Genomic DNA, 24,219 nt, shown 5'->3' on the forward strand with positions numbered 1-24,219 from the left:
ACATTGCCCACCTGAAAGTTGTTGTTCACCGAACGTGGGGAAAACAAAATAACAAATGGACAAAACGTTGTCCTTTGCCAGCAATTATTGTATGGCACAAGAGACAAGACCCCGCAGTTGTCGTCATCGTACTCTTGTCTAGTAATTCCACACGTTGTTGTCTAGTACCTCCGTCCAAAAAAATTACAATTCTTGAATTTCAGGGAATCAAACAGTCTAAACTTTAACTAAATTTATATAAAAAAATTATAAACATTTTTTATATAAAATAAATATTATTAGATTAGCTATAGAATATATTTTTATAATAAATTTATTTAAAGATATACTTGATTAAACTTTAGCTTAATTGATCGGCTCAAATGCCATAATGTTTTTTTTTTGACATAGGGAGTCATATACTAACTGTTTCCATGTCAACTTCAGCAGTGTTTGTGTTCCCTAGGCATCGACATCCTATCTAAGTCTCGTTTGGAGTCTAGCAACAGCTTGAACCTTCTAATAAGGGTGCGTTTAGTTTCGAAAAATTTTGGTTTTTGGCTACTGTAGCACTTTCGTTTGTATTTGGTAAAAATTGTCCAATTATGGACTATTTAGGCTTAAAAGATTCGTCTCGCCAATTACAGGCAAACTGTGCAATTAGTTATTCTTTTTACCTACATTTAATGCTCCATGCATGTGCCGCAAGATTTGATGTGACGGGGAATCTTGAAAATTTTTTGTTTTTGGCTTGCATCTAAACGGGGCCTAATGTAATTACTCAGGCGGTAAAAAAAATGGAAATCTCGCTTGCTGGGAGTCAATCAATCCTAAATTTGGCTGTCTATAAGAAATAGTTCAACATTTATATCTTTACTAACAAATATGTCCGTGCGTTGTAACGGGAGCTTGTTGTATGATCACTTAGACCACCAATTGCTGAAGATTTATTTCAACGATCGCATCATGCGTTTGTATTCACTTTGCAATCGGACTTTGCACTATGTCTGGTCACATGCTACCCTAACTTGTATGGTGATAGACTATGAAAATACTTCGTAATCTAATTCATTTAAAAAAAAATTACACGGTACAACGTAGACGTCCACAACACGCACGCACACTCACACCTATGAATACACGCACGTGAATCCTACCTCTATGAGCACCTCCGAAGGACTAAGCCAACAGATCTCGAGATTCATAAAGTTACCATAGGCGCATCACCGTCGACGGGGACGTTGCCTATCATTGAAAGTATAGCGCCGTTAAATCCTGAAATAAATCCAGAAAAATACGAGCACTCATGTCAAGTCCAGGACTTGAACCGGCATATTTTCATAGTTTTATTTATTTATTTTGTCTTGCCAAACCATAAAAGTGGTTTTTATAATCTAAAAAGTTTGAAGGTGCTATGACGATAAATATTAAAAACTTCATTCAACATCACATGAGCTTGTATGGTGTGGTGGTGAGTACTTGATACTTGGTCGCTTTTCTTCCGCCTGTGCAGGTGGGCCGAGGATGGGCCGGACGCGAGCGCGCAGGTGGTGACAGGTGGCTGCAGTGGGCCTAGGGTGGGCCGGACGCGACTGCAGGTGCCTGCAGTGGGCCGCCAAGCGAGTGGGTCTGAAGTGGAGAGCGAGTGGACAGCACTGTTAGACCGAATTAAAATAGGCTGGACAGGAAAAAAAAAAAGGCCAGAAATTTTGCCTTTTTATTATTAGGAATAGAAATAGATTTTTTATTAAAGTATATTCTATAATTAATCTAGTGACTTCTTTTAAAAAAATAATTAATCTAGTGACGCATGGTATGTACTAATGGTTTTGTATATACTCCATCCGGTCCATTTTATCAGGCGCACACGCATATCAAGACTCAAACTTTAAAAACTTTGACCAATAATTAGGCTAATAGTTTTAAATTATTATAATACAAACTTTATATGATTAGATTTGTAAGGAATTATACAATCCAAGTATTATAAGTTAGGAGACCGTGTCATTCTAACTTTCGCCAGATAAAATGGACCGGAGGCAGTATATTTGATCAAATTTTGAATCATTTGATTCATTGGGCAGTGCACCCTCCAAACTGTAACATCTACTTTTGAGATTAGTTCTCAGTCCTTTGTTGTAGTGATCTTCCGGAAGGTGTGCTATGAGATTTTCCTCCACACAAAGAGCACAACCCAAAGTAGATTCAGGCAAACACGAACATAGTAAATCAAAATGCAATGAGACACGATATATTTGTTTTACCGAAGTTCGGACTCCCACTTGAGTCATAGTTTCCGTTGAGGGGACAATGAGTGACCACTCTAGGGTGCACTCTAGCCGGGTCTCTCTCAACCACAACCTTTGATCCACCAAGCTTGATTCCTTCCCTTATAGAGGCGAGACCAGGCCCTCACAAATTTGTCGTGGCACACCACAATCCTTGATTGTTTGCCAGCAACTCCTAGCCATCTAGGAGCAAGCTCCAAGAGTAACAAATGTGAATTAATCACTAGATCTCACAAAGAGAGATGTGGGGAGTGCTTCAAAGACTCTAAGATGTTTGTCGGACGCACCAAATTCAGCAACCCTCAAAGAAATAATAAAGAGAAATGCACAGGACATCCGCTAGTAATTTTTCATGTGATGAATCTGGATATTGAAATGACGCAGGTAGACTCTTCTAGAAGTTTCATAATAATATTCTCTTGCTATGTTTTGTAAATAAATTAAATATATATTTTGTCGGGAAAACAAATGGCCAAAATTGTGTTTTGTAGACCTTATCAATTCAGTTACCTAAACGTCCTTATTTATGACTAGATTAATGGGGAGTAGTTTGATTGATTTCATATTGATTTAGGGCATGTTTGGTTCCTTAGACTGAATTTTAGTCCCTGTCCCATCGAATGTTTGGATACATGCATGGAATATTAAATATAGACTAAAAATAACTAATTACACATATTGTGACTAATTTATGAGATGAATTTTTTAAGCCTAATTAGTCTATGATTTGACAATGTGGTGCTATAGTAAATATGTGCTAACGATGGGTTAATTAGGCTTAATAAATTCGTCTCGTAAATTAGTCTCCATCTGTGATAATTAGTTTTATAATTAACTCATATTTAGTCCTCCTAATTAGCATCCGAACGTTCGATATGATATGGACTAAAATTTAGTCCGTGGAACCAGACGCCCCTTATTTGCCTGGTCACCTTACTGTCCACGTGCATTCACGTGTCGTCTGTTCGATATCGTGATGAGGCAGCAGGGCCACGTACTGGCTACGCCGGAGCATGTGCACTATATAAGCTAGGTACTACACGGCAGTATACCAGTACATTTGAAGAGGGCATCTGACAAGACAAGAAAAAGGCATGAAGCGCCGTACCCTCCCAGCCGCCTTCTTCTTCCTCCTCCTCCTATCAGCCATGGGCGTGGCCCTGCCAATGGCTGCTGCCGCTGCCGCAGTCGTCGAGCACACCTTTGTGGTAAGCATATGTACATGGGCTCGATCCGCGCGCCATTTGGTCCTTTCGTTCTGCATGGATACAGTTTGTTCATGGATCATCATCAGCATATGGATACAACAGGCGAGTCATCAGGTGGGCATGACACACCTGTGCGAGGAGACGCTGGTGGCCGTGGTGAACGGGCAGCTCCCAGGGCCGGTGATAGAGGTCACAGAGGGAGACTCGCTGGCCGTCCATGACATCAACAAGTCACCTTACAACATGACAATCCATTGGTACGTACGTGATCTTTTCCATCTACTCTATGACAATCCATGGCGTGGCCTGCATCGATCTTCCTGATGAATGAATGATTGAAAAGAGAGTGTATATATTTGGAGGCATGGTGTGAAGCAGAGACTGAACCGCTGGGCCGACGTACGGGGTGCCGATGATCACCCGGTGCCCCATCCGGCCAAACCACAGCTTCACCTACCGGTTCAACGTCTCCAGGCAGGAAGGCACCCTGTGGTGGCACGCCCACGTCTCCTGCCTCCGGGGAAGTGTCCATGGCGCCTTCATCATCCGGCCCAGACACGGGGCCAGCTCATATCCCTTTCCAAAACCTCATAGGGAGGTGCCCCTCGTCATAGGTGCCTCCGATCCCCTGCATTCGCCTCATCATCCATCTAAGATATATATGACCATGGATGCACTATGTCAAAGACTCCGCGTTCACTGCTGGGTCTAAACCGGCTATCACTGCCGGGACCTTAGTCCGCCGACACCACTGGCCCCCGTACCGGGGAGCTCCACCTGTGGTCCCACTCCAGATCCATCCATACAGGCAGTGGATCCATATAAGTAAGCAACGAATCGAGAAGCAGTGGTTCCAACTGTTAGGTTTGATCTCCCACCAGTTAGGCCCAACGGTCTTTTGGGCCTTTTTCTCGCACCCTGATCGGGGGCGCCCAACCCTACATGGTTGGTGGGCCCCCGTCGCACAATGCTATAAAGGAAAGGTGGGGGCCAGGGCTCGTAGTATGAGGTTCACCGCGCCGCCAGTCACCCCACCGACATCCTAACCCTAAACCCGATCTTGAGAAGGGGCGCTGCCAGCGACGGGAAGCACCACCGACGCCGGCAACGCCACCTCGACGCACACGCCGCCGCCGAGGACGCCACAGCGCCGACTCCTCCCTCTCCACCGAACGTCGCTGCCGGCGCGCAGATGACGTCCGCCAACGAGACCCCGGCCGGTGCTACGACCACTATGGCTTTTGATGGTCTGCTACCTATCACCCCCTTTCTCTTTGTCTCTCTGTAAATCCTGAACACCTATTCTATTCCTATGCTAAATATCCCGATCTGATGAATATGACCAAAAATGAAATTCAACAATGGTACCAGAGCCATGGTTCGACAAGAAATCAGATCGGGAAAATAAAACCAACCGATCTGATGCGGATCGGGAAAAGAAAATAGAAAGAAAACCCTAAGACCTAACCCTAATTCCCCAAATCAAATCAGAGAAGGGAAAAGGGGAGGGTCGGATTCCGAGAACCCTAGACTCAAATCCGAAAGAGGGAAGAAGGGGAAGAAGAAAGAAAGAAGGGTCAAAACCCTAACCCCAACCCCAGTTTTCTATTCGGATGAACGAAAAGAAAGAAATCCAAAAACAAAGAAAACCGAATCGGCAAGAACGAACCCTAACCCTAACCCTAGTTTCCCATTCGGATAAACCTGAAAAGAACAACTCAAATAAGAAATGGGAAAGTGGGGCTAGGGTTAGGGTGCGTCGGATGAACCTTCGCCGGCGGGGGAGAAGAAGCCGAGCCGGGGGCGCTGGCTCGCCGGGCTCGGCCAAGGAAGCGCCGCGGCCTGGCCGCTCGACGGCGGCGTGCTCACCCGTTGGGGAGCACGCGCGCCGGCGAGGGGGCCAGGGACGGCGCCAAGGCTCGCCATGGCTGCCCGCTCTGCCTTCCTCACTCGCGGCTGCTCGGTGGCTGCGGTCATCGCTGCGGCTGAGAAGAGAGAAAGAGTGAAGAGAGAGAAAGGGCAGGAGCCGAATGAACTAGGGTTTCAGGCCCCCCGCGTGGCGTCGGGTTTTAATCCGAGCGAAACGAACGCACGATCGTCCGATCAGAACCAACGGCACAGATCTGCTCGGGCCGTCGCTGGCCCAAGCGGGAGAGCGCGCAAGGGTCGAATTTCCGGCCCAGGCCCAGGTTGCGGCCTGGGCGCAGGGGGAGCGCGCGGGACAGCTCAAGTGCGCGGACGCTGGGCCGTCTTGGGCCGCTGCAGCGCGCGCTGCTGGCCGGGCCACGCTGCTGGGCGAGCTGGGCCGCGCCGGGCTAAAATGAAAGAAGAAGAAATTTTTCTTATTATTTTCCAGGAGCAATTTTAATGCATATTTTGATGAATTTGAATGATTTTGATACAATTTTTCTGTGCAAATTTTATCCAACGATATTTTGCTCAGAAAAACAGTAAATTTTTTAGTGCTTCTGGAAAATAATAATATGAAAAGATTATTAATGTTTCCGCTGTACATGATAATTATTGTTCTCTTTGATTAAATTTGAACCAACGGGATAATTTAATTTTAAGAGAAATGAATTTCTGATAATTTTGATGAGATTATGATGTTGTTATTTTCTGACCAACGTTGTTAATAACAATATTATAATTTTGATCCATGAGAAATTATGCATTAATTTTACTTCTGCCCAACGGTGATGTAAAATGTTTGCATGGATGAATTATAAGTTTTAATTTGACCAACATTGAGTTAAAGCATGAAATTTTATGTATAAATGTTTCTTACTTACTCTGGTGTGATTTCAGGAGGCAAATGCATTGTGAACATTGCCAACATCCCGACACTCAACGGAACCAATCACCGTGTGTGGCGGGAGAAGTATGAATTGGAACTTGCATTGGGAGAGGTCAATTTTACCATCACCTCACCGTGTCCTACTGAGCCAGAGGACCCGATGAGAGGTGACAATGAATCTGACGCTTGATTTCGCTGCTCGAAAGCGTGATCATGCTGAAATAAGAATGAAATATGACCTTGAACATAGGCAATGGACTCTCTCCAACCGCAAGTGCCTGTTGGTAGCCAAAGCCACCATAGAAGAACAGATAAGGGGCTCAATCCCTAATGTGCTACTGCCAAAGAATATCTTGAGAAAATCAAGAGTCAGTTTACTAGGGTCTACCAAGGCCATAGCAAGTTCACTGATTAAGAAGCTTGTGAATGAGAAATTCACTGGTGGTAGCATAAGAGAGCACATTTTGAAGATGGACACTACGGCATCTAAGCTAAAAGAAATGAATTTGAAGGAGGAGGATTTCCTGATTCATTTGATTTTTGCTTCTTTGCTAAAAGAATATGACACCTTCATTGTGAACTATAATATGCAGCCTGAAAGATGGGGCATAGAAAGACTCATCTCAATATGTGCTCAAGAAGAGGAGAGGATAAAGTCCTCACAAGGTGAATCTGCTCATTTTGTGAAGGATAACAAAAGAAAGAACTTTAATGGCAAGAATTCTAAACCACAAGGGAAACCTAAGTGGGATAAGACCTCTTCCTCCAGTTCATAGGGAAAGAAACCCATTGGATTCTGAGAATCAGCAGTATGGTGGAGCTAAAAAAGATCAGTGCAAGCACTGCTTCAAGAAGGGACACTACAAGAGGGATTGTCCAGACTTCCTGAAAATCTCTGCTAAAGAAAGGTGATGAATTTATTACATTTGTAGATGAATCCCTGTATTTATGTTATGATAAATCCACTTGGTGGGTTGATTCAGGAGCAACTACTCATGTTGCAAATTCCTTACAGGGGTTAAGTGGGACGAGAACCTTGCAAAGAGGAGAAAGAACGATTAAAGTTGCAAATGGAGTGCAAGCCAATGTTGAAGCCATTGGAGTTTTTTCTTTAGAATTGAATAATGGTTTTGTACTTAGACTTAAAGAAGTACTTTATGTTCCCTCTTTGCGTAGAAATTTGATAAGTGTTTCGAAACTTGATGATGATGGAATTGATTGCCATTTTGGTGATGGCAAGTGTAAGATACTGGTTAATAATAAATGTGTTGGTCTTGCCTTCCGACAAGACAAGCTTTATTTATTATCTCTTGCTTGAGAATGCGAACAATGTATGTGATGAGAATGTGAATGATTCCCCATCTGCGGATGTAACTAAGAAGCGGAAGAGAATTGATACTGTCTCTTCGAAATTATGGCATTATCGCTTGGGCCATATTTCGAGGGGGAGAATGGAACGATTGGTTAAGGAATCAATTCTCCCGCACTTAGAATTTTCAGATTTAGAACAATGTATTGATTGCATCAAAGGAAAGTATGTCAAGAAAATTAAGAAAGATGCCAAACGAAGCACAGGAATTTTAGAAATAATCCACACAGACATATGTGGTCCTTTTCTTATGAAAAGTGTGGATGGTTATGACTCGTTTATAACATTCACAGACGACTACTCTCGTTATGGTAATATTTATCCAATTAAAGAAAGATCGGAAGCATTGGATAAATTCAAAATATTTAAAGCTGAAGTTGAAAATCAGCACAATAAGAAAATCAAGATAGTACGATCAGACCGAGGTGGAGAGTACTATGGGCGACATACCCCATATGGCCAAATTCCTAGACCATTTGCAAGGTTCCTACAGGAAAATGGCATAGTTGCTCAGTACTCCACACCGGGGGAGCCTCAGCAGAATGGAGTGGCTGAAAGACGTAACCGTACCTTAATGGATATGGTAAGAAGCATGATGAGTTACTCCACATTACCGATTAGTTTATGGATGGAGGCACTGAAAACCGCCATTCACATACTTAATCGAGTACCAAGTAAATTGGTAGCCTAAAACACCGTATGAATTATGGACAGGAAGGGAACCCTCACTTAACCATTTGCGTGTGTGGGGACTGTCCAGCTGAGGCAAAAGTGTTTAACCCAAACATAGGAAAGTTAGACTCCAAGACTAGTCAGCTGCCATTTCATTGGCTATCCAGAAAGATCGAAAGGATATCGCTTCTATTGTCCTAACAGACATACGAAGATTGTAGAAACAAGACACGCTGTGTTCTTGGAGGATAACATGATTAGGGGGAGCGTGGTAGCACGAGAAATCAGCCTACAGGAGAAGCGGGTACATGTACCCACTCCGATGGTTGAAGAACCATTCTTCACGCTACCTGCTGCTGTTGCACCGACAGTGCAGGACACTGTAGTGCCAACACCTGTTGCAAGTTCTCCCGTGGCGACAATGAATGAACATGAGGAACCTGTCCTTGAGGAACCTATCCTTGAGGAACCTATAGAACCAAATGTTGCACATGAGGAAGAACAACAACAGCCCAATGTGGAACAAGTGCCGGAGGCACCTAGAAGGTCTCAAAGAATAAGACGATCAGCTATTACTGATGACTATGAAGTTTATGAAACAGAAGAATGTCAGATGGGGGATGATCCCACCTCATTTGAAGAAGCCATGAGAAGCGACCACTCATCAAAGTGGCTTAAGGCCATGGAAGATGAATTGAAATCAATGAGTACCAATAAAGTTTGGGACTTAGAAAATATTCCTAAAGGAGCCAAAACTAGTAGGCTGTAAATGGGTCTACAAAATGAAATATGACTCCCAAGGGAATATAGAAAGATTTAAAGCGCGACTTGTGGCGAAAGGCTTCACGCAAAGAGAAGGAATTGATTACAATGAGACTGTTTTCTCCAGTCTCATGTAAAGATTCCTTTCAGAATTATAATGGCACTTGTAGCCCACTATGATTTGGAGTTACATCAAATGGATGTAAAGACGGCTTTCCTAAACGGGGATTTGGAAGAAAATGTTTATATGGCACAACCGAAAGGTTTTGTCGTAAAAGGAAAGGAAAATATGGGATGTCGCCTGAAGAAATCAATCTACGGATTGAAGCAAGCTTCAAGACAGTGGTATTTGAAGTTTGATAGAACGATAAAAGGTTTTGGGTTTGAAAGAAAATGTTGAGGACAATTGCGTTTATGCAAAGTTCAAGAATGGAAAGTACATATTCCTAATTTTGTATGTGGATGATATCTTGCTTGCTAGTAGTGATATCAATCTACTAATGGAAACTGAAGAAATTCTTGTCCTCAAACTTTGATATGAAAGATCTCGGTGAGGCCTCATTCGTTTTGGGAATAGAGATTCACCGAGACAGGAGAAAAGGGGTTCTAGGATTATCGCAAAAGACATACATAGAAAAGGTCCTGAAGAAATTTAGTATGCATGCGTGCAGTCCTTCACCTGCTCCTATAGTCAAGGGCGATAGATTTGGGGAACATCAGTGTCCCAAGAACCAATATGAAATTGATCAGAATGAAAGCGGTACCGTATGCTTCAGCTGTTGGAAGTTTACAATATGCTCAAGTGTGTACACGCCCTAACTTAGCTTTTGTTACCGGGTTACTTGGCAGATATCAAAAGAATCCAGGAATTGAACATTGGAAATTAGTGAAGAAAGTCCTGCGTTATTTGTAGGGTACGAAAGGCCTCATGCTTACGTATAGAAGATCTGATACCCTACAGATAGAGGGGTATTCAGATTCTGATTATGCTGGAGATGAAAGAAAATCCTACGTCAGGATATGTATTTACTCTCGCAGGAGGGGCTATATCAGTAGAAAAGCTCCAAACAAACCATAACTACATCATCAACAATGTATGCCGAGTTTGTAGCATGCTATGAGGCAACAGGGCAGGTGAATTGGCTGAAGAAATTCATACCCGGATTGAAAGTGATTGATAATGTAAATGAACCACTGAGATTGTATTGTGATAACAATCCAGCGGTACAGTATGCTCACAACAATAGGATCAATGTGGTGCTAGCCAAACACATTGACATAAAGTACTATATTGTGAAAGATAAAGTTCAGGATCATATAATAAATCTTGAGCATATAAGTACAGAGAAAATGCTCGCGGATCCGCTCATAAAGGGCTTACCACCCAACGTGTTCAGAGAACACGTAGCCAAGCATGGGTTTAAGGGAAAGCCTATGATTCCCGAACATACGAAGGGCCCAAAGAAAGTTTACATTTCAAAACAGAGAAGTGTATTGTGGCTGTTAGTCTAACGGCACTAATTGCTTGTGATGATGGGACAGTTCTATGCACTAATCTGTGATGAAATAGGATGGAAGCAAGAAAAATATGAATTGAAAGTTTTGAGTATGAAATCAAAGAACGAAGAATAGATGAGAGATCAAGGGGGAGAATGTTAGGTTTGATCTCCCACCAGTTAGGCCCAACGGCCTTTTGGGCCTTGTTCTCGCGCCCTGATCGGGGGCGCCCAACCCTACATGGTTGGTGGGCCCCCGTCGCACAGCGCTATAAAGGAAAGGTGGGGGCCGGGGCTCGTAGTACGAGGTTCACCGCTGCCGCTAGTCACCCCACCGACATCCTAACCCTAAACCCGATCTTGAGAAGGGGCGCTACCAGCGACGGGAAGCACCACCGACGCCGGCAACGCCACCTCGACGCACACGCCGCCGCCGAGGACGCCACAGCGCCGACTCCTCCCTCTCCACCGAACGTCGCTGTCGGCGCGCAGATGGCGTCCGCCAACGAGACCCCGGCCGGTGCTACGACCACTACGGCTTTTGATGGTCTGCTACCTATCACCCCCTTTCTCTCTGTCTCTCTGTAAATCCTGAACACCTATTCTATTCCTATGCTAAATATCCCGATCTGATGAATATGACCAAAAATGAAATTCAACACCAACAAACAAATCCACCTATGCAAAGCACGAGTTTGTCCTTAAGCAATCAACGAATTGAGAAACATTGGACTTATACAAGCAAGCAACAAATCAATATGTGGAAGATGTCGTCGACGTTGATGACCATGGACCACTACAAGCCCTGCGCCCGTGATGCATACATAGACACACATACATACATATACATACTTACATGTGTATGGCAAATTTCATATATGCATTGTTTTGGCACAATGCTCTATTAAAAATGAGCGCCTCAATTTTCTTCCAGAGAGGACAATTCTAAAAAAATTGTCTCTAAAAAATGGTTTCATAGACAACCTACCGTTAGAAATCAATTTTTATAGACGTGCGATGTTTTCATCCGCCTCTATAAATATCTCTGTTTCTAGAGGCAGTCTCCTCTACAAATAAGATTATATTCTGAAGGCCATTGGTGTTTCGAACCGTGCCTCTAAAAGTAGAATGCATTTCTAGGAGTAAATGGAAACATCAAACCGCCTCTACAAATTAATTTATACAGACGGCTGGCAATATATATGACTTTTCTAAATCAACTTGGTTGAAGACAAACTTTGTATCAAAGTTGTATAGCTCGAACAGATATACAACTTTGTATCAAAGTTGTAGTAGTTGATTTTTAAAGCTAGAATCATTTAGGGTCCTAAAGTTATGTTTTAAGTTATCAGACTTTAAAATTTTATTTTTCAAACGCCTAGATGGAGACATGCTCCAAAACCAAAGTTGTACTGCTCAATAAAATCTTAACCTTTGGGGTACAACTTTTTTGATTTGAAGTTGTTTTAGGGAGGAAATACCTGTTGCAAGATTCAAGAAAGTTTATTTATACAAAGTATAGTAATCTGGATTCGGTCACAAAGTGTCCATGCAATGGCCTGTTCGGCTAGTATTAAAGCCGGCTGAAGTTGTTTTATTGTGAGAGAAAAATACTATAGATTCTAACTGATAAGCCGGCTGATAAGTTCAAACGAACAGGCCCTTAAGGTTGAGTCAACCCACACGTACGTAAAAAAAAATCATATGATCTGTGACCTGTGTGTGGTCTACTTCATCCTTGATGGGTTTCTCCCAAGACTATTGTTTTTTGTTTTGCTATTTCTGAATAATTTATAATTTCTAAAAAAAGATATCTCAAGGTGGGCCACTTGCCGACACATCTACAAATCATCGATTTAAAAAAAAATCGGTGATTTCTAGATACTCTCATTAAAATTAGTTTCATAGTAGTGTGCCTGAATTAGTAGTATTTGTTACTGTGGTCTTGGTGGTAATTGCAAGGGAGTGGTAGCAGACGGATCTAGGACAGATTGACAAGAGCTTGCCGAACGGTTTCTTTGGTTTTAACCCCAGCTAAGCGACAATTAACGGCAAGCTTGGAGATCTTAACAACTGCTCCGGTACGGTAATCATCCTAGCTCTCAGTTCTTGGATCTTTACAACTAGGAGGCCGGGCTTCATTTCATTTCAAAATTGATTTGCATGAATGAAGAATTTGCATGGTGCTTCATTTCATTTCAAAAATTTGAAGGTGGCCTTGTTGAAGAGCGCTACGTATTGGAGGTGGAGGCCGGCAAGACCTACCTGTTACGCTTAATCAACGCCGCGCTAATGTCCGAGTACTACTTCAAGATCGCCGGGCACAAGTTCACGGTGGTCGCCGCCGACGCGAACTACGTGAAGCCGTACACCACAGACGTGATCGCGATCGCGCCCGGCGAGACGGTGGACGCCCTGCTGGTCGCCGACGCAGCCCCGGAGAGGAGCTACTACATGGTCGCCCTGGCCAACCAGCCATCGATCGCCAACCTGCCGTTCCCGGTCACGGTCACGAGAGGGACGCTGCGGTACCTCAACGACGGCGATGACCCCGCCGGGGCCAGGGACGACGCGCCGCCGCCTCTGGCGCCGGAGATGCCGGGCCTGCACGACATGACACTACTACAGGAATCAATTTGCGCAGCGTGGCCAAAATGGGCTCCGTGGCGGGCACCTCTTTTGTCCGCCACGGTTAACCGGTGGCCGGCCACCGAGGCGCCCGCTGCGGAAAAATGGTTTACCACGGCGGGCCACCTTACTTGCCTGCCGTAGGAAATCGTTATTTACCGCGGCGGGCGGTATGAATCGCTCGCCGCGGTTAATACGATTTACCGTGGCGGGCTCTTTAAAACTGACCGCCGCGGTAAAGAGTTGATTTACCGAGGCGGGCGCTTTATCTTGCCCGCCGCGGTAAAGCCTGTACAAATACACAGCACCACCCCTTCATCTTCTCCACGGGTCTTCCTCTCTCAAACTCATGGGGGGAGGCTTTGCCCTAAAATTTGAGGAAACTTTTGATTTGAGTGGAAGGGCTTGGATTTGAGGGAGGAGGACATCATAAGAGGTTCATAAAGGCTCTCCCTCTCTCCTTCCATCCTATCTCTCTATTTCCATCACCTAGAGTTCTCTCTAGATCTAGATCTAGATCTAGATCAATTTTAATGGAAAAAATGATGTCATGTATTTCTTTAACTTTAGATTCATCATAGATGCATGCTTCATCTTTCACATCGTCATTTCCTCTCTTTTTCATGATTTTGGACGTAAAAATCATTAATTTCTCCTAATTCTTCTTTATTTAATGTTGATTATGACGGATAATGTTCGCAGGTATGATGGATAGGTCGGAATGGATGTACCGGATCGATAGAGTGAATGATCCACGGTACCCTCTTTGAATTAAGGAAGTTTATTGCTGCTGGTAAAGCTCACCGTGAGAGACTGAAGTGGATGACAACCATATGTCCATGTTCTCGTTGCAAGAACCTGAAAGCCCACCGAGACAGCGAGGTGCAAACTCATTTGATCATGTATGGTTTCGTCGAGGGCTACACAGTCTGGACATTTCACGGCGAAAGAGTTGGTGCGAGTGGCGGTGCATCTGGAGTGAGCTCTTCGACGCCGACGACGACAGCACCACCGGTGAAAAAAGAACCTTTAGGAGCACCCGGCTCCTCATCATCTTCAGCAGCAGCTGTGCCAGCCGACAGTGACAACAGTTGTCGTGATTACATCACGGTGGATGATCTAATGCAAGACATGGCCGACGAAGCCGGCGACGGTGGGGATGATCAGGATACTGTGAGCCAACCCGAGGATGTGGAGCTTGTTGAAGATCTAGTCAAACACTTCGATGAAGACGACGTTGTGTTGGGTTGCCCAAAGTGATTGGAGAATTTCAGAGAGTTGAAGCAGGCGGCAGTTGATCCTCTCTATAAGGACAGCGGCGATTGTCCGAAGGAGTGCATGGCGCTCCGTTTTAACCTCCATATGTTGATGTTGAAGGCTCGTCATGGTTGGTCTGACACTAGCTTCAATGAGTTGTTAAGCTACCTTGCCACCACGTACCCAACGGCTAACAAGGTGACCGCCAATACTTATCGGGCCAAGAAGCTGATCCGGCCAGTGGCGATGAAGCTTAGAAAGTTTGATGCATGCCCTAACCACTGCATCCTGTATCGGGGCAATGAGTATGAGAATTTGACGAGTTGTCCGCACTGCGGCTTTAGTCGGTACAAGAAAAATGCTGGTTGTCACGTGTATGCAGAAGACGAGGGAGGCTTGCAGGGTGGTCGGAAGAAGAACAAGAAGGGGGCAAAGAAGAGCAGTGCGGCCAAATAGATCTCGGCTTAGCAGGACGATGAAGAAGAGGGTTACACGCACAGGAAAAGTCTAGCACTGTCGGTGTGGTACCTGCCTATGACCGATCGCCTGCGTGCAATATTTGGGAACCCGGATGATGCCAAGCTCATGTCCTGGCATGCATCAGCTGACCGCCTGAAAGATGATGGCAAGCTACGGCACCCATCCGATGGCAAGCAGTGGAAGGATTTCGACGAGGCCTACCCGGAGTTTGGCAAGGAGCCCAGGCATGTTAGGTTCGTGCTGAGTACCGACGGGATGAACCCGTTCGGTGAGCTTAGCAGCTCGCACAGCACTTGGCCCGTCGTGCTCACCATGTACAACCTACCTCCCCATCTATGTCAAAAGCGTAGGTACCTTATGCTGACCATGCTTATCTCCAGACCGAAGCAGCCCGGCAATGATATAGATGTGTTCCTGGAGCCGTTCATGGAGGAAATGAATATACTATTTGATGTTGGGGTCCAGATGGTGGATGCATCCCGCAAGGAGAAGTTCACACTAAAAGCAATCATCTTTGTCACCATCACCAATTACCCCGGTCTCTTCTCACTATCGGGGCAGATCAAAGGGAAGACCGGCTGCGTAATTTGCATCAACGGGACCTGCTACACTTACCTTAAGGGATCCAATAAGATGGTGTACATGAGGCACAGACGGTTCCTCGCCAAAAATCATAGGTATAGAAGAAGTATTATGAATAAATACTTTGACAATCAGGACGAGCCGCAGTGTGATCAACCGACGCAGACTAGTTGGGGGACAAAGGTGTATGAGATGGTCAATGACATAGATCAGGTAGAGTTTGGAAAGAAGAAGAAGCCGCCTAATGAGGGGCCGAAGCAGACAAGGAAGCAAAAGCGGGACCAGAAGGAGGAAGTCCCCGCCGCCGTTCCTTTCAAGAAGAAGTCAATTTTCTTCAAGTACCTATTGTATTGGAAAACACTGAATACACCCCATGCCATCGACTGCATGCACCTGGAGAAAAATGTCTTTGAAAGCATGATCGGTGTCCTGCTGGACATCAAGGGCAAGACAAAGGATGGTATCAAGTCACGAACGGATCTTGTCAATCTGGGCATCAGGCCGGACCTTCACCCGGGACCGCCTTAGAATGGTAAAGTCGATATCCCAGGTGTGGCCTGCAACCTAATGCAAGACGAGCCCTCACCCTCGTTCTCCTCCTCCAACAACAAGTCCACCTCCACCTCCCGGCAGTCCGTCTAAGGGCACAAGCAAAGGACCGGGAGGCACAAGCCCTCACCCTTGTTCTCCTCCTCCAACAACAAGTCCACCTCCACCTCCCGGCAATCCATCTAAGGGCATGAGCAAAGGACTGGGAGGCATGGAGGAACCGGGGGCAAAGACACCGCCTGCTGCCATTGCAAGCACAAGCCACTGTCCTCCACCGCCGGCAAAGACTAAAGGCGACCAAGGGCAGCTCACATACTCACTTGAGTTCGAAAGGTATGGTAGCGGCGAGCATAATTTGCTAATAACTTTTCGTTGCCATAATATGGTACTAACATTTCTATCCCAGGCCGAGATCACCTTTCCATCTATTTCTTGAATCGGATGACTGCCCCGGCCATTACGAGCATGGGAAGTTCATGATAACCAAGGCCCAACTCGTCGACGAGGAAAGGTGGGAGACAAGGAGGTTTCATCTCTGGTACATGGAAGCGGCAAAAGCTGGCCTACATGGTTTTCTAGTCAAGGTTGTGGCGGAGTACTTCCACTTGCCCGGCAACGATGTAGAACTCCCCGTGGACTTCCACGACATGTACAGACTACTGCGAGAACAAGACCTTGACATCGCCCAAGTCGCCTTGTTCTCTATGTAAGTGATGAATTGCGAGTTTCACATATCACCTGCCTTTGAATCGGTTAAGACTACTTATATATGCCACGATGGCTTGTCCTTGCAGGTTGATGGCCTATATATCCAAGAAACTAAAACTTGATGTTATCTATCTATCTCCAATGCATATTGCTCAAAGAATCATCATTGGTTACCACCTAGATGACAATCATCCAACCATGAAAGACTTGACCAAGCGACAGAGAGAGGCGCACAGGAAGAAACTGATGGACAATGAGAAGTTGAACATTTCAAGATACATACTAGGAGCAATGAAGAAGATCAGGGGAAATGGGTGTAGCCTAGCTGCCTACCACTTTGGGTAAGTCGAAGACATGCCTGTAGATATAAGTGGGTAGCTAGCTAGTATTATTATTTCTCGTCGTAACCTGTATTTTGTTTCAATGGCGCAGCCAAGGCCTCGAGGGTCACTGGGTTGCATTTATCATCTACCCTCAAGATGGCAGGGCCTGCGTATTTGATTCGTTGACAGTGCCATACTTAAAAGGGTACAAGGCCTTTGAAGATTGCCTCAGAGTGTAAGTGACTGAACTGTCTTCTCATATGCGTTCTAATGCCCTGCCTAATACTAGTACATTTCATATAGCGCTTATAAGGAGTACGTGAAGGATCCTGAATGCTATGATCGAAGAACAGAGAAATTTAAGGCTAAGCATAAGAACCACATCAAAATCAGACGCAACTTTCCGATAAGTATTTGAAAGGTTTAATTGTGCTTTCCATTCATATGCGTTCTAATACCTATGTTGTAATGCTTGTGTACCGATCACCTACCTTTGAATCGGTCAAGACTACTTATATATGCCACGATGGCTTGTCCTTGCAGGTTGATGGCCTATATATCCAAGAAACTAAAACTTGATGTTATCTATCTATCTCCAATGCATATTGCTCAAAGAATCATCATTGGTTACCACCTAGATGACAATCATCCAACCATGAAAGACTTGACCAAGCGACAGAGAGAGGCGCACAGGAAGAAACTGATGGACAATGAGAAGTTGAACATTTCAAGATACATACTAGGAGCAATGAAGAAGATCAGGGGAAATGGGTGTAGCCTAGCTGCCTACCACTTTGGGTAAGTCGAAGACATGCCTGTAGATATAAGTGGGTAGCTAGCTAGTATTATTATTTCTCGTCGTAACCTGTATTTTGTTTCAATGGCGCAGCCAAGGCCTCGAGGGTCACTGGGTTGCATTTATCATCTACCCTCAAGATAGCAGGGCCTGCGTATTTGATTCGTTGACAGTGCCATACTTAAAAGGGTACAAGGCCTTTGAAGATTGCCTCAGAGTGTAAGTGACTGAACTGTCTTCTCATATGCGTTCTAATGCCCTGCCTAATACTAGTACATTTCATATAGCGCTTATAAAGAGTACGTGAAGGATCCTGAATGCTATGATCGAAGAACAGAGAAATTTAAGGCTAAGCATAAGAACCGCATCAAAATCAGACGCAACTTTCCGGTAAGTATTTGAAAGGTTTAATTGTGCTTTCCGTTCATATGCGTTCTAATACCTGTGTTGTAATGCTTGTGTACCGATCATGCAGTGTGCCAAACAACCGGTAGGATCACGAACCTGTGGCTTCTACGTCTGTGAGTTCCTAAGGGTGTGCAAGCAGTACAGCAGCAGTTGGAGGGTGCTCAAGAATAGATTGAACTGGTCGAGAGACATGCAGAACACCCAACAGCTTCAAGCAGACAAAGGCAGACATATGTAAGTTTGTCTTAGACAAATGCGTGCTTGAAGGGGGCACGTTCTTCAATGAGAACAGCTCGCTAACGATTTTACTGGAGTACGAGAGGCTGAGGAAATGGCCTACGATGATGCATCCGCAGGATTACACCTTAGCGCATGTATAACGACTTTAATATATAAATGTAATGAATTAACGATGACAAGAACGACTAAGTGAATGTATATATATGTATATTATCTCATGTATAATGCCTGCATACTTTTTAAGTTTAATCTGTGAAATCTGGATGTGATTTGAATTTGAATTTATATGCCTGCTGTATTTTATTTGAATTTATATGCCTGCTGTATTTTTTTAATTTAGGAAATAATTTACCGAGGCGGGCAAATAATAAAGCCCGCCACGGCTAATCAACATAACCGCGGCGGGCCACAAAATGTGTCCACCGCAGTAAAATAATTTACTGCGGCGGGTGGTGTAACGTGCCCGCCGTGGTAAAAGTATATTTACCGCAGCGGGCACGTTACATCGCCCGCCGCGGTAAACCGGTTAACCGCGGCGGGCAAAGCCGCCCGCCGCGGTTAAGCCACGATTTACCGTGGCCTCTAGGCCGCGGCAGACGGCTTTGTCCGCCGCGGGAAACCGAAAACACCCGCCTCCAGTAAAGTTTGTGTAGTAGTGTGATGTAAGCCTGGGCGTTCGGGTTACCCGATTTTTTCGGGTCGGGTAATTCAGGTAATTCAAAATTCGGGTAATAAAAATTGCTACCCGATATTACCCCCGAAAAAAACACTACCCGCAAATTCGGGTACCCGATAATTCGGGTTCGGGTTCGGGTATTACCCGATATACCCAAATTTACAGAAAACAACAAACTACACTAAATTTCAGTAGCGATCTATACATAATTTCAGCAGCAATTTGTATAGAATTTCAATAGCAATTTATAGAGAATAATATATTACAGTCACTCATTCAAATAGAGAGAATTATATTCTAATAAAGTGATAAGTTAAATGGTTCAGCTAACAACACATGATGAATACAAAGACAAAACAAATCTTTGGGTAGTTCGGGTAGTTTGGGTACCGGGGGATATTACCCGAATTACCCAAACTAATTTCGGGTAATCAAAATCGCTATCCGAATTTGGGATCGGGTACCTCGGGTTCGGGTAATTCGGGTCCGGGTTCGGGTAATTCGGGTACGGGTAATGGGTATCGGGTATTTTGCCCAGGCTTAGTGTGATGCCCTCCTTCTACTTCCATGGCAACCTGACCAGCCAGAGACTGGCACACCGGCGCGGGCGGACGGTGCTGGCGCACGTCGACAAGCGCCTGCTCGTCATGCTCTCCACGGGCTCCGTCTGTCGGAACGGCGGTGAGTCCAGCGCGCGGGGCAGGAGCATCGAGTCCATCATCGTGGCCACCATGAACAACGTCTCCTTTCAGCTCCCGGCCACCACGACGACGACGACTCTGCTGGCGGCGCACTACAACCACAGCCATAGCAGCGTCGTCGTCAACGGGACGGGGGAGCAGCCGCAGCAGCTGTACACGCCGCTGCCGGAGAGGCCGCCGCGGCCATTCAACTTCACCGACCGCGCCTTCATCCCGATCGCGCCCACGGAGGCGGAGGCGCGGCTGGAGCCGACGCGGAAGGCGACGACCGGGCGGCGGTTCCTGTACGGCGCCGCGGTGGAGGTGGTGTTCCAGAACACAGCGGTGGTGCAGAGCGACTACAACCCGATGCACCTGCACGGCCACGACATGTTCGTGGTCGCGCAGGGGCACGGCAACTTCAACGCCTCGAGGGACGTGCCGGCGCGGTACAACCTGGTGGATCCACCGGTGAGGAACACGGTGCTCGTCCCCAGCCTCGGCTGGGCCGCCGTCCGCTTCGTCGTGGATAATCCAGGAGTGTGGTACCTGCATTGCCACTACGAGTTCCAATGTGGCGGTGGGCATGGCGACGGTGTTCGTTACAGAGGCTAGGCCAACAGTCGGCTCAGCTCTTCCGCCACCGCCTGCAGATCTCCCAAAGTGTGGCGGCGGCCATGGCAGTAGCCTCGACGTCATGGAAAACGACCTACTATACCTCGTTGCAGAAAACACCGATATCTCTGACGTTAACAGACAGGGACGTAGCCAGCGGTGGGGCTAGGGGGGCTTCAGCCCCCCCCCCCCTACCCATCCTGAGCATGTGGAGTTTTCCTAAGTCCTCTCTTAAAATTTTATACATACATGTATTAGGTAGGAGAGGCTAAGGTTAAGAGAAGATAAAAAAAACATCTATTCTTTTGTTCAGCCCCTCCTAAATTTTTTTCTGGCTTCGTCACTGTTAACAGAGTATAATAATAACAAGTGGTAAGGTGTGCCGTCTCTGTCATAGGTGGCAGTGACAGTGGACCTCTGTTCTTGTTTAAAACTGTGTCGAAGCGCAACCACGTACGTGGATCATATATCACCACATGAGAATTGGTCGGCAATGACGGCCAGTAAAGTGCAATAGTGACAGGGAACCACTTACGTGGATTGTTTCATTATTACCATGCTTGATTGTTCGACGAATCATTTTCTCATAAAGCACTCAGCAACTGGGGAACCATTTATATACGTGGATACTATGTTTGCGAGAACCTCATGAATTTCTCATTGAAAACAAATGAAGAACTACCTCAAGTACGTAAACAATATACGTAATTTATTTATTAACATTGTTGATATATAACTAGTCATATATTTATATTTTTTTCTTTCATTCGAAGCTTAACCAGAAGAGGGACAAGGTCCTACGACCGGATCAAATCAAAGCAATTCAAGAGGCATTGGCGAGATTTCTTTTTGAGCAGAAACTTATGCGTATGGGCATATATTAGTAGCGTAAAATATGTATATGAAAAACTAATTGAAACAAAGGCTCCATTCGCTTCGCTGAAAAAACAAGCCGAAACACTATTCTAGCTGATTTGTTGTGAGAGAACAACATTGTTCCGACTGAAAAAACAAGCTGAAAAAGACGGATTATAAGATAAGCGAACAAGGCCAAAAATAATTGAATTGAAAAGAAACCATAACAGAAAAGGAAACTCAAAAAAAAGGAAAATAAACATGCCCGCCCCAGGGCAAGGGCTGGAGACCGACCCTTTTTAGTCCCGGTTGATATGGGGGTCTTTAGTTCTAGATTTGCAATCGCGGTTGAGAAACGGGGACTGAACGGGTTTTCTAACAGGTACTGTAGCCCAGTTCTGCGCCAATGAGTACTGGATCGCACGGACAATAATGGTCGATAGCGATGGCCTAAGCCAATCTGCACATGGTAAAAACCAGCCTCGGCATCCTTGAGCGGAAAAAAAAAACTCACCGAGAAAAGTGTAATGTAAAAATATTAGCATTACAAGCGGGAGCGGAGCCAAGAATTATACTCAGGGGGCAGTTAAAAAGAGCCCGGAATTATATCTAGGGGACGGTCAAAAAGAGCCTAGAATTATACTTAGGGGTCTTTGCATTGAGTATGTCACCCGTACGTCTGTTCTCCATTCCCGGTAACAGCCTGTTCGGCTGAACTATTTTCAGCTTCTTTCAGCTTGTTTTAGCTTAATTTCTGTCACATGACAAAATAAATCCTATTTTTTCAAATAACATAAAATAAATCCCTAAGTAATCCATAGCAAACACCATGCATCCTAGGTTTGTACGGATGCCTCATATGACGCCTGGCGTCCCTAACGATCAACGTCCAAGAAAATTATAGGTGGACACAAGGTCCAAACCCCCTTCCCCCTTCCATATGCCACCACCTTCGATGAATGACGCGTGGCACCCTAGAAAGTAACACGGTTGCCTAGAGACGCGCCTTTTTCACAGCACCTGGGCTCCCCTTCGTACACATGGCTCGTCCACAGCTTGCCTCAAGCACATGCACGGCTCAGCCAGGATCCAAATCTTCGCCTTCTCATCTGCCTCTGCCACCATCATTCTTTCCTTTGTTGTGCTGCCCAGAAGGAATAGCCCCAAAGAGGATTGTGAATCAGACTTTAAAAAAAAAATAGCCTATGCAATACTACGACTTTCACCCCTTGCATGGTAGAAGTCTAGGACTAAAAAGATCGCACCAAAAAGGTCCCTAGGGCTATCACACTAAGGGCTCGTTTAGTCGTTTGGTAGGGCTCCAGATTCTTAGAGGGACGTTTCAGAGATTTTGGAGAAACGTTTCCCTGAGAAAATGAATCATTTGTCGGAACCGTTTGGCTATCTGTTTGGATTCAAATTCTAAAAGAGGAGAATGTAGTTGAATAGACCAAAGCAACCTTGACATGTGATGGGTTTTTCTTGAGTGATTACAAAGCACGTGAAGCCGGTATCTTCCTATAAAAATATATTACATATTTTCACACAAATAATTTCTAAGAAAATATTATTCAAGCAATTGGTGATTTTCCACAACTAGGTGATAGATCTATGTGAAAAGAACATAAAAGTTTTATTTTACAATTTTTAGACTTGAGTTCGGTTTCATGATGATTTTACAGCTTTGCTGCTATTCACTCATTGTACATAACAAAAAGAATACGAAAGTAAAACAAAAGTTCAGGAAAATATAGCAATTCTGTAAACTATTTTTAAACTAACTCAGCCTTTCTTACATTTTCTCGTCTCTAACGCTTTTGCATTGGGAACCCTATCGTTCTCATTATTCTTTCTCTCCCTCAACTCCCCCCCCCCCCCCCCCCCCCCCCCCCCCCCCCCCCCCCCCCCCCCCCCTCACTTCTCTCTCTTTTCTCATGTACAGAAGGCGCGACGGCGGGCGCATAAGTCCGCCAAGTCTGTCGCTCGGTCCTTCAAGACTAAGGCCAAGTCTGTCGCTCGGTCCTTCAAGACTAAGGCAAATGCATATGGCCGTGCCTCAGGCAGTAATTTTCACAGGAACTCAAAGGGTAGCCGGAGCAGATCGGTGCGAAACCACGCCCTTGGCGTTTCGTGTGCGACCGAAGAAACACCGAAACGTTTCCTTTCCGATCCTCTGTCCGACAAACTCATTTGGAGCCCATTCTCCAGATTCGCCCGAGAAACAAAACCGTTGCGACCTGCCAAACGAGCCTTAAATATGTTCTTAAAACATTTGCAAGAAGGATATGATCTAGAATAACATCCTAAGAAAGTCTACTAAAAGCGACCTCCATGCCACCGGAGACAAGGGCGCCGGCGGCGGCTCCGGCGAGGTAGGTGGGTCCTTCTCTGGATCTGAGCCATCCTCCTCCTCTTCCTCCTCTGGATCTGAGGGCTTCTCCTCCTCCTCTTCTAGATCTAAGCCCTCCTCCTCTGGATCTGAGGGACGCGGCGGTGGTTAGGGTTTCGGCGAGCTCTGGGTCCCTATTCCTCATCCCATGTTGCAATGGGTGTTTTTTGATGTTGCAATAGATGATTTTCGAATGTTGCAATGGGATCTTTTCGGTCGTTGCAACAAATGTTTTTGCGATGTTGCAGTGCTACTGCTTAAGATGTTGCAGTACATAATTTTCGATGTTGCAGCACATAATTTTCAATGTTGCGGTACACATTGTTTTGATGTTGCAGTACATGTTTTTTTATGTTGCAGTACATGTTTTTCGATGTTGCAGTACATGTTTTTCGTTGTTGCAGTACATGCTTTTTGTTGTTGCAGTAGATATTTTTTCGATGTTGCAGTGCATGTTTTTCA

At 45.2% G+C, this 24,219-nt stretch overlaps 1 pseudogene; it reads left to right on the forward strand.

Moving 5' to 3' along the window:
* Nucleotides 1-3,415: 3,415 nt before the first annotated feature.
* On the forward strand, nucleotides 3,416-23,869 carry LOC136489225 (laccase-15-like; annotated as a pseudogene).
* The last annotated feature ends 350 nt before the right edge of the window (nucleotides 23,870-24,219 follow it).

The sequence above is a fragment of the Miscanthus floridulus genome, chromosome 10 (assembly GCF_019320115.1).
Source record: "Miscanthus floridulus cultivar M001 chromosome 10, ASM1932011v1, whole genome shotgun sequence".
NCBI lineage: Eukaryota > Viridiplantae > Streptophyta > Magnoliopsida > Poales > Poaceae > Miscanthus > Miscanthus floridulus.